At 34.4% G+C, this 17,036-nt stretch overlaps 1 pseudogene; it reads left to right on the top strand.

Annotated features, from left to right (window-relative positions):
- The first annotated feature begins 15,958 nt into the window (after window positions 1-15,958).
- On the top strand, window positions 15,959-17,036 carry LOC120153678 (annotated as a pseudogene).

Raw genomic sequence — 17,036 nt, 5'->3', positions numbered from 1 at the left:
CCACGAAAATCACCCCGTCAGGCATCGAGCTTTCCCCTTTCTTCCCCTTTTGTTCCATGGAAACCCAGTTGTCTTCCTCCGCCTTCTCCGCCGTTGTTCTGGTCGTCTTGTTGGCGTGATCCGAGTACACTCGGACAAACAGCGGCGATTCGGGCAGTTTCTTGACGATCTCAGCCACCGAATCTCTCACCCAATGGTCGACTTTGTCATAAGGAAACCCCCTCTCTGCTTGTTTCGGCAATGATCGGAGACCAGCCTCAGAAAACGACGCCGTTGCTAAGATCTTGGACGTTTTTTGCTTAGACGATTGTGGATTCGAGACCATCAAAGAGCACGAAGGGACTGCACAACGGCATTGAAAGTTGAAAACGTTGGAAGAATCGTATCGTCGGAGACGAATATTCCCAGCGCAACCAACGGTGCTCACCACCGCCATTTTTGGTTTATCGAAGTCGAGGAGGAAAGGGACGTTTAAAGGGAAGAAGAATTGGATTGAAGGGAGGGTCAAGACTGGTGGAATGGTGTTTGGTCGTTGACAGCGTTAGCAGTTCCTAGTTTTCCATTGGATTTGGAAGAACCTCCTTACTGGCAACGTGGTGAAGTTGATTTTCATAGGCTCGCAGGATGTACACGTCATTTCCATGAAATTCCAGCTCAAGAATTTATTCTCTACCCCTATCCTTAGGCTAATTTCGTGCAACCCAACATTTTGGATAACAATTATACTGTTGCTTTAAAATTAGAATACCAGCTTTTTCTTGCTCAATTTCTGGTTTTATCTTTTATTATGTTTCATATTCATATATTTTAAAACTTCATTGGCTGCTTGCTTCAGAAGGTTTCAATGGTTGGATTAAATAATATTATTACAGAAAGAGTAAAGGAAGAAAAGTATATCAAATTAATGTGTGGATTAAATATTCAATTTAAGCATGGTAAAGGGACCAAAACCATAAAAATGCAAAAATGAAATTGCTTCCGTTTCATCTAGCTTGATTTCTAATTGGTTGATTTGAAGGACAGAATGCTTTGGTGAAATGTAGAGGATAGGTGCTCAAGTGGCATGGATTAGGTTTTTGTTCTCTAAGAGGAGTGTAGGAGAATCAGGACCGTCTACGTCTTATCCGACGGTCTAAAAGCGCAAAATGCGACTGCTCGTGAAAGGGCGGGAAAGAGCACGTGCTCGCACGCCTGCATTGCATGCAGAGTGTACGCGGGCACACGTTCCCCACTCTATCAATCACTCTTCATCAACGTCCGCCACGTGTGATTCCATGTCAGCAAAATGTTTAGATGCATTACAAAAAACAGAAAATGTATTTTCGTTTTATTAATGCGCAATGGATCTAATAAAAAATTCAAATATTAATTGAATTTGGTTGGATTAATTTTATCATTAAAAAATATATTAAATTCTATATATACCGCTGGTGAAATTTAAAAAATTACTTGTGAAGAAGATATTATTTTCTTAATAAAATATAAAAATAAACGATATAATTTTGTTTAAGGTATTTGGGTATTGGGTATGTAAATTTCTGAAGTTGAGTCCATGCACTGCCGATCTATTTCAACAGTGTAGTGCAGTTTGGGTCAAGCATTACAATGGACTCACACGTAAGGTATGGGATGGGACCTAAACTCGACGGGTTCTGACCCGACCCGACTCAAATCAGACCCGAACCTTGACGGGTTCCGACCTAACTCGACCCGATCTTTTAAAAAAGATTCGAGTTCGAGTCGGGTTGGTTTTTTAAAGGTGTTGTTCGGGTAGGTTGGATTCAAGTTTACAGTGAAAATACTCGACCCGACCATGAAAAAAATAATTTTACCTTATAATTAAGAATAATTATAATAATACCCCTCTATATATTATTTTTTTCAATTAAATCATTGTTTTTATTGAATAAAAATAATATTTTTTTATTATTTCGGGTCGAGTGGAAGGTGTATATTATGCCGATCGGGTCGGATTTTAAATGTAGGAGTCATTGTTCTCGGGTCGGGTCGAGTGGACAAAAAATCCGACCCAACCCGACCCATGCCCATCTCTACTCACAAGTCTCCAATACCCAAAGAACATTAATAACATGACGATATATATATATATATATATATATATATATATATATATATATATATATATATATATGGGCACAATTAAGCACCACATCTAATAATCATATAGTAATTCATTAATTAATTCCTCTAATTACTCAGAGTATCCTCGAGTGAGATACCTTTACCACCCCTTTCCTCTCATATCTTCCTGTAATGTAGTTTATTTTCTCTTAAATCTTATGGTTGAGAATTTTTTTCTTCAATTTTGATATAATATTTTACGGTATTTTCTAGAACATTATTCTATATAGTAAATATATCTTTAAAAGAGGTGATTCTGTTGTAAAGTCATCTAACATTGATTTTACTAAGAGACTCCATTGAATCTGTAAATGATATTTCGACAACCACTTCTCCAAATAAAATTCTCGTGTAAATCTGACTGAATACTCAAACACTAAACGAGTGACCTTAGGATTAATGATGGTTTCAGTCTATTTAAAACATCATCAATAAATTCTTATGCTAATTGTCACATCATCTTAATTAATCATCATGAGAATACATAGAACAAAAAATAGAAACTACAAAGAGGAGGCAAAGAAAATACATGCAAGAATAAGTAAGTAAATTTGGTCAATTGGTCAATCTGTTAATCTTTGTTATTTCATATTTTTCTAAGTTATAGGTTGTAAACTCACTAGGAGCACTCCTCATTCTTCCCCTAGTGTTCCCCTCATCTTCCTATCTAAGTAAGATTACGATATTAGATTTAGAATTTATCAAATCTAAAACAAATGAGTGAAGATGAGTCCTGGCCAAGTAATTGAGGCAAAAGACATTGAACTTTTCTTTTCCTTTGAAACAACTACGTAGATTGCATTAGTCATGAAATGCATCATTTAGAACAACATTTAAAATATATTCAGGACAATTATAAATAAAATATAACGGTGAACGACGAGCGACATTATAATAAGTAAAAGTTAATTTAAAGAATTTAAAAAATAGACGAATGAAAAATCAATCCTCCTTTAATCGTAGTCTCATCCTATGGCTATCATCACGAGAACTTGGATTACATTACGTATTTATGTTGTTAGTTATCGAAGACCTACGTTACTTTGCTTACTTGCTTTAAACAGCAGTAATTTCTTAAGAGATTGAATATGTTATTAACCTTAGAAAATATATTTGAACTGTCATGGGGCAATTTTGTTGGACAAGCCATCTCTTCATATTTGCAAACATACAAAATAAAATCATAACGTCAAACTTAATTAACTAAAATCGAGTCAAAACGAGTTTAAATTATAAGAAATAAAAAAAAACCGTTATTTGAAGTTAAATTCAAGGTTAATTAGTAAGAGTAATGCAAAAAATGTTGAACAAAATAAAAGAAAACAAATGGAGATTTGGCAGCAGAAAAGAAATCCCCAGTGTTTGAATTGTTGAAGGAAATCTAAAGACTTGGTGGGCACATGCAGGATGGATCTTCATCTTACAAGGCTGACAAGTACAGGAAGGAACCATAAAAGTAGGGATCAAAATCACCAATTTCCAAACCTTTCTGATCCAATGATGTAGCAGCTTGTTACTCAATCAACATCAGGTGATCAAATCTCAAATACCCAATGTTTATTTATTGCTTTCTGTACTTGTTTTCAGTATCAGGTCACAACTGAGAACCACCCAATTCCATAAGAAAACGATGCGGTAATACGGAGCCTGCATGTGCTCCCCAACATGGTAGGGACCATTAATCACTCCTCAAATCTTTCTATTCTAATACTTGACCCCCCCCCAAACACCTTCCTTTTTCTTTTGCCTGTTTAATACATTAATATAACACATTTTAATCATTGTGGAAAACTGCTGGCTCTCCTCGTCCAGAAAACTAATCACTTTCCTAATCTAATGATTTCAGTGATTGATTAATAATTAATTATAAAAAAACCAGGCTTCTTCTCTTGCTAATGTGATTTACTGGTTTAGTCTACTTCTGCACCTAATTGATATTGTATACAGGTAATCAATCAGAGTGACTGTAAGTCACATTAATGATGCATTAGTTATTGTTATATTTATTAATTACCGACAAATTATTCCTTAAGTCACCGTCCGTAACTATGGGCTGATGCTCCTTTTTTTATATATATTTTTCAAAAGAAAAAAAAAACTGGTTGGTATACGAAGGATAATATATTTATTAAATTTTTATTTTTTTGCATTCATAATATTTCATACAAAGTATAACATGCTTTTATTTTAATATAAGTCGGTATAGGTAGATGTTGATGGAACAAAGTGTTGCAGAATATGACTATCGGATAGAGAAAAATCGTAACTGATAATTTGAGAAAATAAAAATGAAGATAAAGAATACATAAATTTTACGTGGAAAACCACTAAATAATATAGGATAAAAACCACGGGCAACGGTAGAAGAATTTTACTATGAGAAAATAGTAATTACAATTTCTCTCGATCTAACAAGGAAAAAACAATAACAATTCTCTCTTGATAAAAAGGAGAAAACAACTCTCAAGAAAACTCTTTAAATTCTCTAGTATTGGGAGAAAGCTAGAATGATTTGGGATGATTTTGAAGCTAAATGGGTTAGGGTATTTATAGTTGAAGCTTAAGAACTAATCTTATAAATACCTTAAAGTATAAGGACTAAATTTGAGATTTTACCATTGCCAATTTTCAACAATAAAAAGCCCCTTTTCGGTGCCCCATTTTTGACTTCATTCGGTGCATTATCTTTGCACTTTCGGTGCATAAGTCAAACTTTCAACAATCTCTCACTTGAAGATTTGATTGGAACAATCATATCTTCACACCATTCTTTCTACCTTGTACCTTCATGTTGCTTATGTTTCTGGCAGGCCACAAGAGGATTGACACCAAGTAAATTTATCAGCATTGATCGTCTTCGTCATGAAATCTGCTATGTTGTCTTTGGTATGGATCTTCTGCATATCTACCATCCATTCTTCTACCTTTTTACGAATGAAATGGTACTGAACTCGCATCTGTTTTGTTCTTGAATGAAATGTTGAATTTCTTGCTAAATGCAAGGCACTTTGATTGTCACAAAACACAGAGACATACTCTTGATTGTGCCCAAACTCCTCCAATAACATCTTCAACCAGATTGCTTCTTTACTGGCTTGTGTAGCTGCTGCATATTATGCCTATGTTGTTGGCGTAACCATAACTGACTGTAATTTTGAAACCCATTTTACAGCTCCACCAGCAACTTTGAACACATATCCTGTAGTAGATTTGCTTTTATCCAAATCTCCTGCATAGTCAGAATCGACATACCCATTGACAAGTAAGTTTGATCCTCCGTAATATAATGCAACATTTGAGGTCCCTTTGATGTATTTCAAAATCCTCTTTACTATATTTCAATACTTTTTGTCTGGATTCGCCATGTACCGACTAATCACTCCCACTGCTTATGCAATGTATGGTCTTGTGCATATCATAGCGAACATTAAACTTCCCACTGCCGATGCATACGACACTCAAGACATCTTCATCCTCTCTTCTTCACTGCTAGGACTCATACTGGAGGATAATTTGAAGTTAATAGGAAGAGGGGTAGAAATTGGCTTACAATCTTGCATGTTGAATCGTGACAATATCTTCTTAAAGTAATTCTTTTGTGAAAGCTAAATCTTCCTATTACTTCTGTCTCGATGAATTTGCATCCCTAGAATCGTGTTTACTGATCCCAAGTCCTTCATTTCAAATTCCCTAGCCATTTGTGCCTTCAATTCTTCAATATGATCTTTGTTGGGTCTTGCAACCAACATGTCATCCACATACAACAGCAATATAACAAAATCGTTATTACCAAACCTCTTGAAATAAACACAAGGGTCTGCATTAAGTCTGCTATATCCAAGGCACATAATTAAGAAATCAAATCTCTTATACCAATACCTCGACACATGTTTTAGACTGTACAAAGATTTGTTCAACCTACAAATCATGCTATTCTTTTTTTTTCTTTAAAACCTTCAAGCTGGAGCATGTAAATTTATTCTTCAAGATTTCCATTAAGAAAAGCTTTTTTAACATCTAGCTACTCTAGATGTAAGCTCAATGTAGCACACATTGCCAAGACTACTCGAATTGTTGTTAGTCGAACCACAGAAGAAAAGATTTCATTAAAATCAATACCTTCTTTTTGAGCATATCCTTTGACCACCAGTCTTACACGATACCTCTCAACTTGATCATTACCATTTTGCTTGATTTTAAAGACCCATTTGTTACCAATTGGCTTCCTTTATTGTGGTAGTGATACAATGTCCCATGTATTATTTTTATGAAGGGCTTCAATTTTGTAACATCCGCAATACCGGGTTAGTGACCAAATTGTAAAGTTTCAGAATTTGGTGACTAAAGTAGAAGAATGAAAGAATTCAATGATTATTTGAATATATATATATTGAAGGTTATTTGGTATTTATTAAAGGAAATTAAGGGTATTATGGTCATTTGACCAGAAAGATTTTTTATAATTTTTTTTAAAGGGTAATAAGCACGGAGGAAGAAGAGTCCAGAGCATTCTTCAGTCTTCTTCCTCCTCTCAACCGTGAAGCTTGGTATAAGGTAAGTGGGTCTTTAGTTGGTTAATTCTTTCGTTTTAAAGCTTGTTTTGATTCTTGGGATATTAAGAAAGATTAAGGAAAGCTTTAAGTGGCTTAAACCTCAAAGATTAACAAGTTATGAGAAATTAAGAAAAATGAGTTTTTAAGTGAATTTTTGATATGGAAGGAGTTAATAGATTGTGAAGTTGAATTTGACTTGTCAAGGATTAAATTAAGAGATATGAAGTGATAGAATGGGAATTAGAACACATTGAAAATTTGGTATGATTTTTGAATCTTATATGGAAGATAGAATTTTGAGTTTAAAGAAGTGATTATGGAGTAGAAATGAGTTTAAGTATGTGTATGAAAGTTAGGAATATTAAAGGGAATGAAGTATGATGTGTTGAGCTGAAAATGAAGGATTTTCGAGCTCAAAATATGATTTCTGGGCAAGGGGAATCGGTACCCATTCAAGGGGAACCGGTACCCCTTCAAACGAACAAGAATTTCCAGTATGTCATGGGGGAACCGATACCCCCATAGGGGGGAACCGATTCCCCCTAAAGGAAAATTGAGAATATGGGTTTAATAAGTTAGTTTAAGTTGCTAGTATCCAATTGCAAGGTGTAGGTACCTAATGATGGTCTCGAAATGTACATTTATGTAGATTCTACGCATAAAGCAATTCCGGAACGTTTGGCAAGTAAGATCGATCAAGGGAAAGATAAGAGATTGGAATTGGCTAGTGAGGCCAGGTGAGTGCATATTAGTTAGTTTATGGTGCTAAATGGAAACAAGACTTGCGACAAGTCTATTTCCTATGTTAGAATGCATGAATATATGATTATACGTATATGAATGACATGAATTGTATGTATGCATGAATATATATGTTGACATGCTTTTGAATGTAATGTTATGAGAAGTATGTGCTATATAATGTATATATATATACATATGTGAAACTGAACTATGTGACTGCATGAGAAAGATATGAGCCATATGACATGATATATGTGAACATGAGAAAGCAAAGTATGAGATATAAACTATGTGATCATAGTAAAATATAATTATATTATTATATGATAAATGAAATAAGCTGGATAATATTGATCTATAGGATGAAGTGAAAATAGTACACTAACTAGGGGATTTGAACATAAATGATAAGATGAACGTATAAGATAAGCTAGATGGGAAAGATTCATAGGTTTAAATAAAACTATAACACATGGGTTGAATGATAGAAATTTGTGAAGTTATATGAGAAGATTATAAGAGTGATATGAAATTGAATTAAGTAACAGATTAGATTATATATATAGAAATAATAGAAGTGAGATATGTTTATAAGTCTGCCCTAGATGAATACGAAATATAAGAGTGCTATATGATTTATATTAGGATAATCTTGAGGATATAGATATATATAGATAGATATGAAATGAAATGAAATGAGTTATATGAATACACAATTATGTGATGAAATGGTGAATTACCTGAACATGTGATATATATATATATATATGTTTAAGAGAAGGCATAAGATTAAGATATAAGCAATATGACTTATAAGTATTGCTATTATAATGTTACATGATATGTTATGTATGTTAAAGGAATTATGTGATGGTATAAGAAATGCTATGAAATATATATATATGTGAAAACCAGTATATGTTATGAGATAAGACTTATGACTATAAGCTACGTGAAAGTGTTCTAGGTGTTTCGATATATTATATGAAGTATATGATCTTATGTGAACAAGATATGATAAGTATGTTTATATGAATAAAGGTGATTGGGTGAGAAATGATAGAAATTATATCAAAACATGACATATGTGACATGTGAATTATATGGAAATGATCTATGTGCAAGTGAACTACGGGACTATGTGATCATATGAAAAGAAGCTATGTGATACGTGATATGTGAAAGTGAATTACAAGTTTATGTGAATATTTGAAATGAAATAAATGATAACGCCCATGTTATGTGTCATGAGAGCTAGGGGTATAGTTGGCATGCCAAGAGTCGAGGGTCTATTCGGTTCTTTAGGACATATGTATATTCTTTGGAACATGTGTGAAGTCTCGAAAGACACATACTTGATCCCTAGCAGATGTATATGATTCTTAAGGAATTCTACGTGGTCCTTATGGACATCATTATATGGCACTACGGTGCAATTCTACGGGCACTTCGGTGCAATTCTACGGGCACTTCGGTGCAATTCTACGGGGCACTTCGGTGCATTTATACGAGCTGTGGTGACAGCGTAGTGCACAACCTCTATAGACTCACATATCGATAGTTCTCACATATATACATGGGCTAATCCAGAAATATGAACAAATATAAGTTAGTGGTATGATAAATGCTATAGAAATGATATGATGTTGTGTGTGTATAGTGTTTGATTGAAATAGTATGTGATTATATGATAAACTGTTAATGATGAACTATGTGTATGCATGTATTTACTGCAATTAATCTGATATGATTTTATACGATATGAAAAATGCATGAAGTTGCTGTAACATGATAGAACAGAACATGCATGTATCAATGTAGGTTTTAAAGTGCATTAAGTTGTTCTGCCTTACTAAGTCTTCGACTTAGCGTGTGATTGTTTCACACGTAGGTTTCGAGAAGAGTAAGGAGTGATGCGGAGCAAGACAGGTCAGTTTTCCTTACCAAAAGATCAGATCAGAAATATTTGACAAAGTATGTTTTTGGTTATGTATAAAGTGTTGGCATGTAATAAGTCATTAAGTACGAGCACTCTGATAAAGTCTGTATTTTGTTTTAAATAAAGTTTTAAATTTCCCGGGATTTTTCTTAAGAGTCAAGGTTTGAAAAGTCAATGTGACACTTCGGACTCGTATCCGGGTCGGATACGGGTTGGGGGTGTTACATTTAATGGTATCAGAGCTATGGTTTAGCCGATTCTCGGCATAAACCGAAGTCCAAAGTGTCATAAAAGGTGTACATGCCAACATAGATTGAAAAATTTCTGATCTGATAGTGTAAGGAATACGTTGTCTTGCTAATAAAATAAGAATAGTTTAATACAGTAGAAATCCGATCGTGATAATTTCGAAGTAAGTGAAAGGTGATATTCCTGATGGTGATAGCTATTCACTTGCCCTGTCCAGGCAGGATGAAGAGCGGACACCTCAGGAAATGCCTAGTAAGATCAAAAGTTGATTTCCGAAAGCTGAAATCATATCTGAATAATGATAGAAAATTTTCATCGTTTGGAATCGGAAAAACGATGTAGAGTAGTTTTGCTATTATGTGAATAAGATAGAATATGGTGAACGGGTGTCACCATAAGAATGTTAAAAAGATCTAATGACGTGATGATTACGTATAGAAGAACTCAAGGATAAGTGCATCAGTGACAAGCGTATAAGATGTATATGTCAGAGCTTATGAGTTTGGAACGAAGTGATAATATTGCGCATAAACAAGAGTATGTTTATGATAAGGGTTTGCAGTTAAGATGGAAAGAGTTAGCATTGGCTACCTAGAGTATGTGATAAAAATGTACTGGAATTATAAGATTATAAGATATTTTCAAGATATAATAACCAGATCTGCAATGGATCTGGATACAGTTGCATATTTGGATCATAGTAATGTGGTATAGTAAAGGAAAAGGAAGTAAGAATTGGTATATTTAAATAACGCTGAGGATTGATAAGAAGAGTTTGAGAATATGTATATCGATAATCAGATTATAGGACACAGGAAGTCAGAATGTTGAGTATGAATAAAAGAAATTTCGGGATATATGAGAATAGAGGTGAAATTGATAAGTTGAGTAAGTGAATTTTTAAGATAATTTCGATTTGACAGGATGTATGTGTTGGTTGATTAGGGTTTGTACCCTAGATTGAACATATATTATTGACTAGCTGTCAGAGTAAAAGGGATAGAATAATAAGATTGAAGGAAAAGATAAAGTTGAGTTAATTGATTACGATGTGAATTTGAATATGGTTGTATACTCTGAGCAGATAGCTATGATGTAGAAACTGAGATAAGTATTTGCATGGAACCTTCAGGAAGAAAAATACAAGTATAAGAATGATAAAGAATGAAGTTATGTATAAGAAATGGGTTATTAAAGTAATGAGGATGCAATGAAGATTGGTACATAAAGATGAGTATAAGTAATAAGACAAGAGTATGTGAACATGAAAGGAAATATATGATTTATGTATAAGGAATAAGGAATAAAGAAATGAAAGGGATTGATTTAAAGGATCAGATACGATGACTATGGAAGTACCGAGGACAATTTTGATATAGAAATAAGACAAGTGTGCAAAGTGATGTGAAAATATTGTTTGACTCCTTAAAGTATAGATTTAATCACATTGAAGAAGATTTAAAGTTGTGTTTTGGTCAAATGATGACGAAATACAAGTTTGGTATGGTTATAAGGTAATTAAAGATTGATAAAGAATTTGATTGATTAAGGATTTTGAGTGATAAGAACTGATGCTATTGGTTATATGATAAGCAACAGAAGAGGAATGTATAAACGAAAAAAAAAAGATAGTTGGAACTTAAGGATTGAAAAGTAAGTTTCTCATGATGACAAGAAAGAATAAGTAAAGGAAGCAACATAAGAACATTTGAAGATATGTTCTTACTAAGATGTTCAGTGGAAAAAAAAATTCGAGGACGAATTTTCTTAAAAGGAGGGGAGATTTGTAACATCCGCAATACCGGGTTAGTGACCAAATTGTAAAGTTTCAGAATTTGGTGACTAAAGTAGAAGAATGAAAGAATTCAATGATTATTTGAATATATATATATTGAAGGTTATTTGGTATTTATTAAAGGAAATTAAGGGTATTATGGTCATTTGACCAGAAAGATTTTTTATAATTTTTTTTAAAGGGTAATAAGCACGGAGGAAGAAGAGTCCAGAGCATTCTTCAGTCTTCTTCCTCCTCTCAACCGTGAAGCTTGGTATAAGGTAAGTGGGTCTTTAGTTGGTTAATTCTTTCGTTTTAAAGCTTGTTTTGATTCTTGGGATATTAAGAAAGATTAAGGAAAGCTTTAAGTGGCTTAAACCTCAAAGATTAACAAGTTATGAGAAATTAAGAAAAATGAGTTTTTAAGTGAATTTTTGATATGGAAGGAGTTAATAGATTGTGAAGTTGAATTTGACTTGTCAAGGATTAAATTAAGAGATATGAAGTGATAGAATGGGAATTAGAACACATTGAAAATTTGGTATGATTTTTGAATCTTATATGGAAGATAGAATTTTGAGTTTAAAGAAGTGATTATGGAGTAGAAATGAGTTTAAGTATGTGTATGAAAGTTAGGAATATTAAAGGGAATGAAGTATGATGTGTTGAGCTGAAAATGAAGGATTTTCGAGCTCAAAATATGATTTCTGGGCAAGGGGAATCGGTACCCATTCAAGGGGAACCGATACCCCTTCAAACGAACAAGAATTTCCAGTATGTCATGGGGGAACCGATACCCCCATAGGGGGGAACCGATTCCCCCTAAAGGAAAATTGGGAATATGGGTTTAATAAGTTAGTTTAAGTTGCTAGTATCCAATTGCAAGGTGTAGGTACCTAATGATGGTCTCGAAATGTACATTTATGTAGATTCTACGCATAAAGCAATTCCGGAACGTTTGGCAAGTAAGATCGATCAAGGGAAAGATAAGAGATTGGAATTGGCTAGTGAGGCCAGGTGAGTGCATATTAGTTAGTTTATGGTGCTAAATGGAAACAAGACTTGCAACAAGTCTATTTCCTATGTTAGAATGCATGAATATATGATTATACGTATATGAATGACATGAATTGTATGTATGCATGAATATATGTGTTGACATGCTTTTGAATGTAATGTTATGAGAAGTATGTGCTATATAATGTATATATATACATATGTGAAACTGAACTATGTGACTGCATGAGAAAGATATGAGCCATATGACATGATATAGGTGAACATGAGAAAGCAAAGTATGAGATATAAACTATGTGATCATAGTAAAATATAATTATATTATTATATGATAAGTGAAATAAGCTGGATAATATTGATCTATAGGATGAAGTGAAAATAGTACACTAACTAGGGGATTTGAACATAAATGATAAGATGAACGTATAAGATAAGCTAGATGGGAAAGATTCATAGGTTTAAATAAAACTATAACACATGGGTTGAATGATAGAAATTTGTGAAGTTATATGAGAAGATTATAAGAGTGATATGAAATTGAATTAAGTAACAGATTAGATTATATATAGAAATAATAGAAGTGAGATATGTTTATAAGTCTGCCTTAGATGAATACGAAATATAAGAGTGCTATATGATTTATATTAGGATAATCTTGAGGATATAGATATATATAGATAGATATGAAATGAAATGAAATGAGTTATATGAATACACAATTATGTGATGAAATGGTGAATTACCTGAACATGTGAATATATATATATATATATATATATATGTTTAAGAGAAGGCATAAGATTAAGATATAAGCAATATGACTTATAAGTATTGCTATTATAATGTTACATGATATGTTATGTATGTTAAAGGAATTATGTGATGGTATAAGAAATGCTATGAAATATATATATATGTGAAAACCAGTATATGTTATGAGATAAGACTTATGACTATAAGCTACGTGAAAGTGTTCTAGGTGTTTCGATATATTATATGAAGTATATGATCTTATGTGAACAAGATATGATAAGTATGTTTATATGAATAAAGGTGATTGGGTGAGAAATGATAGAAATTATATCAAAACATGACATATGTGACATGTGAATTATATGGAAATGATCTATGTGCAAGTGAACTACGGGACTATGTGATCATATGAAAAGAAGCTATGTGATACGTGATATGTGAAAGTGAATTACAAGTTTATGTGAATATTTGAAATGAAATAAATGATAACGCCCATGTTATGTGTCATGAGAGCTAGGGGTATAGTTGGCATGCCAAGAGTCGAGGGTCTATTCGGTTCTTTAGGACATATGTATATTCTTTGGAACATGTGTGAAGTCTCGAAAGACACATACTTGATCCCTAGCATATGTATATGATTCTTAAGGAATTCTACGTGGTCCTTATGGACATCATTATATGGCACTACGGTGCAATTCTACGGGCACTTAGGTGCAATTCTACGGGCACTTCAGTGCAATTCTACGGGGCACTTCGGTGCATTTATACGAGCTGTGGTGACAACATAGTGCACAACCTCTATAGACTCACATATCGATAGTTCTCACATATATACATGGGCTAATCCAGAAATATGAACAAATATAAGTTAGTGGTATGATAAATGCTATAGAAATGATATGATGTTGTGTGTGTATAGTGTTTGATTGAAATAGTATGTGATTATATGATAAACTGTTAATGATGAACTATGTGTATGCATGTATTTACTGCAATTAATCTGATATGATTTTATACGATATGAAAAATGCATGAAGTTGCTGTAACATGATAGAACAGAACATGCATGTATCAATGTAGGTTTTAAAGTGCATTAAGTTGTTCTGCCTTACTAAGTCTTCGACTTAGCGTGTGATTGTTTCACACGTAGGTTTCGAGAAGAGTAAGGAGTGATGCGGAGCAAGACATGTCAGATTTCCTTACCAAAAGATCAGATCAGAAATATTTGACAAAGTATGTTTTTGGTTATGTATAAAGTGTTGGCATGTAATAAGTCATTAAGTACGAGCACTCTGATAAAGTCTGTATTTTGTTTTAAATAAAGTTTTAAATTTCCCGGGATTTTTCTTAAGAGTCAAGGTTTGAAAAGTCAATGTGACACTTCGGACTCGTATCCGGGTCGGATACGGGTTGGGGGTGTTACAAATTTCTTCTTGCATCGCCATCATCCACAGTGAAACATCTGAGCTGTTTATGCCTCCTTAAATGTTGATGGCTCACCGTCCTCTGTTAAAAGGCAATATGTAATATTTCCTTCTATAACATAATCTGAGTGCCAATTGGGACGTCTTTTCACACGATCTAATTGACGAGTTGTTGGATCTTCAGAACTCTCTGGTTCTTGTTCATCATGTGCTGGTTCAGCTTCAGAATAATCTCCTTGTTTAAACTCATTTTCCACATGTATCTGTGTAGTCTCTGACTTTTCAACGCTATTATCGTCTTCTTTTCTTTGTAGTTTATATTATACAAATATAACATCTCTGCTGATGATCACTTTGCGGGCAGTGGGATCCCACAAGCGATACCCCTTTACTCCATCAATACAGTTTGGTGAGATGATCCCATATCATTCTAGCTGTCTTCTTCTCCTCGATGCTTGACAATACTTCATCTGCTAATGCTAGATGAAAGTTTGCCATAACATTCCCGTTTATCTCGTTCCATTTGCTGTCATCTATGAAATCTACTAGCCTTTCACTGATAGTTGCTAGACAACCGTCTTTCCTAAGGATGACCTTCATCTTTAATTTCCACAATGAGAAATTTCTCCCATTGAACTTTTCAATATCAAGTTTCGTTGCCATAGCTTCTATTACGGATATATCTCACTATTTCACTGTCGTGAATAGTTCTCTGGAACCTTCAAAGAATGGGTAATTTCTTCTTACTTTCTTATGTTGGAGGATCCACCTTTTGGTGGCAACCACAAAGACAATAAGTAGATATTACACACTCAGATCTGGCTCTAATACCAATTGTTGCGGAATACGGCTATCGGATAGAGCAAAATCGCAATTAATAATTTGAGAAAATAAAAATGAAGATAAAGAATACACAAATTTTACGTGGAAAACCCCTAAATAATATAGGGTATAAACCACGGGCAACGATAGAAGAATTTCACTATGAGAAAATAGGAATTACAACTTCTCTCGATCTAACAAAGAGAAAACAATAACAATTCTCTCTTGATAAAAAAGAGAAAACAACTCTCAAGAAAACTCTCTAAATTCTCTAGTATTATGAGAAAGCTAGAATGATTTGAGATGATTTTGAAGCTAAATGGGTTAGGGTATTTATAGTTGAAGCTAAATGGGTTAGGGTATTTATAATTGAAGCTTAAGGACTAATCTTATAAATACCCTAAAGTACAGGGTTTTCTTTCCACTCCAAGTCAACATCGCACCGCTAACCAAAACATCTCCTCTTTGTTTCCTATATGAACCCCCTTTCTCCCATCCCCATATCAACGCACCACCCGCTTTGTGTTACCCTTTCTTCAAAATGGCAGAGCCATCATTTTCTGTAACTTCCCTTATGCTCTTTGTCTTCATTTTCTTCCTGCGTTGCGCATTCGACGACTATGGAGGAGGATGGCAAGGCGGCCATGCGACATTCTTCGGTGGCGGTGATGCTTCTGGCACGATGGGTAAGTTCAAATGGTCTCCATATAACATCCAAGTTTTATTAGAGCTGACAGTTTGTCATCCTCAGGAGGTACTTGTGGATATGGCAACTTATATGGCCAAGGCTATGGGACTAACACTGCAGCACTTAGCACTGCATTGTTCAACAGTGGCTTGAGATGTAGTTCCTGCTACGAAATGAGGTGTGCCAGAGACCCCAAATAGTGCCTCCCCAGAACCATCACCGTGACGGGGACCAACTTCTATCCCCTAACTTTGCTTTGTCCAATAACAATGGTGGGTGGTGCAATCATCCTCTCCAATACTTCGATATGGCCGAGCTGGCCTTCTTGAAAATAGCTAAATACCGTGCTGGTATTGTCCCAATTTCGTTCAGAAGGTAAAGTTCAATGAAATTTGCTATGTTGTGTAGTAAAATATTGATGGAGCTCATCTCATAGTATATTTACTGTGATTTTTTTCTTTAAAAAAATAGAGTCCCCTGTATGAAGAAAGGGGGAATCAGATTCACAATCAATGGCCACTATTGCTTCAACTTAGTCCTAATCACAAACGTCGGTGGTGTCGGAGATGTCCATTCGGTGTCGATCAAGGGCTCTAGAACTGGATGGTAAGCAATGTCAAGGAACTGAGGCCAGAACTGGCAGAGCAACACCTATCTCAACGGCCAAAGCCTGTCATTCCAAGTCACCACAAGCGATGGCAAGACTCTAACAAGCAACAATGTGGTCCCGGAGAATTGGCAGTTCAGACAAACATTCGAGGGTAGTCAGTTTTAAGAGTTCCAACCTGTAATAGCCATTGGTAAGAGTTTAAGAGAGAGGTTCGGTCTCAAGTGGCTGACTATTGCAGTGGTGGTTTATTTGGCACCCGCTAGGCCTACATGTATTTTTAAATTCATTGAAGTGTCGTGTGAGCTATAGTTTCAAGTAAAC

This window comes from Hibiscus syriacus, unplaced genomic scaffold, assembly GCF_006381635.1.
Source record: "Hibiscus syriacus cultivar Baekdansim isolate YM2019G1 unplaced genomic scaffold, ASM638163v2 tig00111105_pilon, whole genome shotgun sequence".
Lineage (NCBI taxonomy): Eukaryota > Viridiplantae > Streptophyta > Magnoliopsida > Malvales > Malvaceae > Hibiscus > Hibiscus syriacus.
The sequence above is the reverse complement of the archived record's forward strand: the minus strand, read 5'-3'. Positions and strand labels throughout refer to the sequence as shown.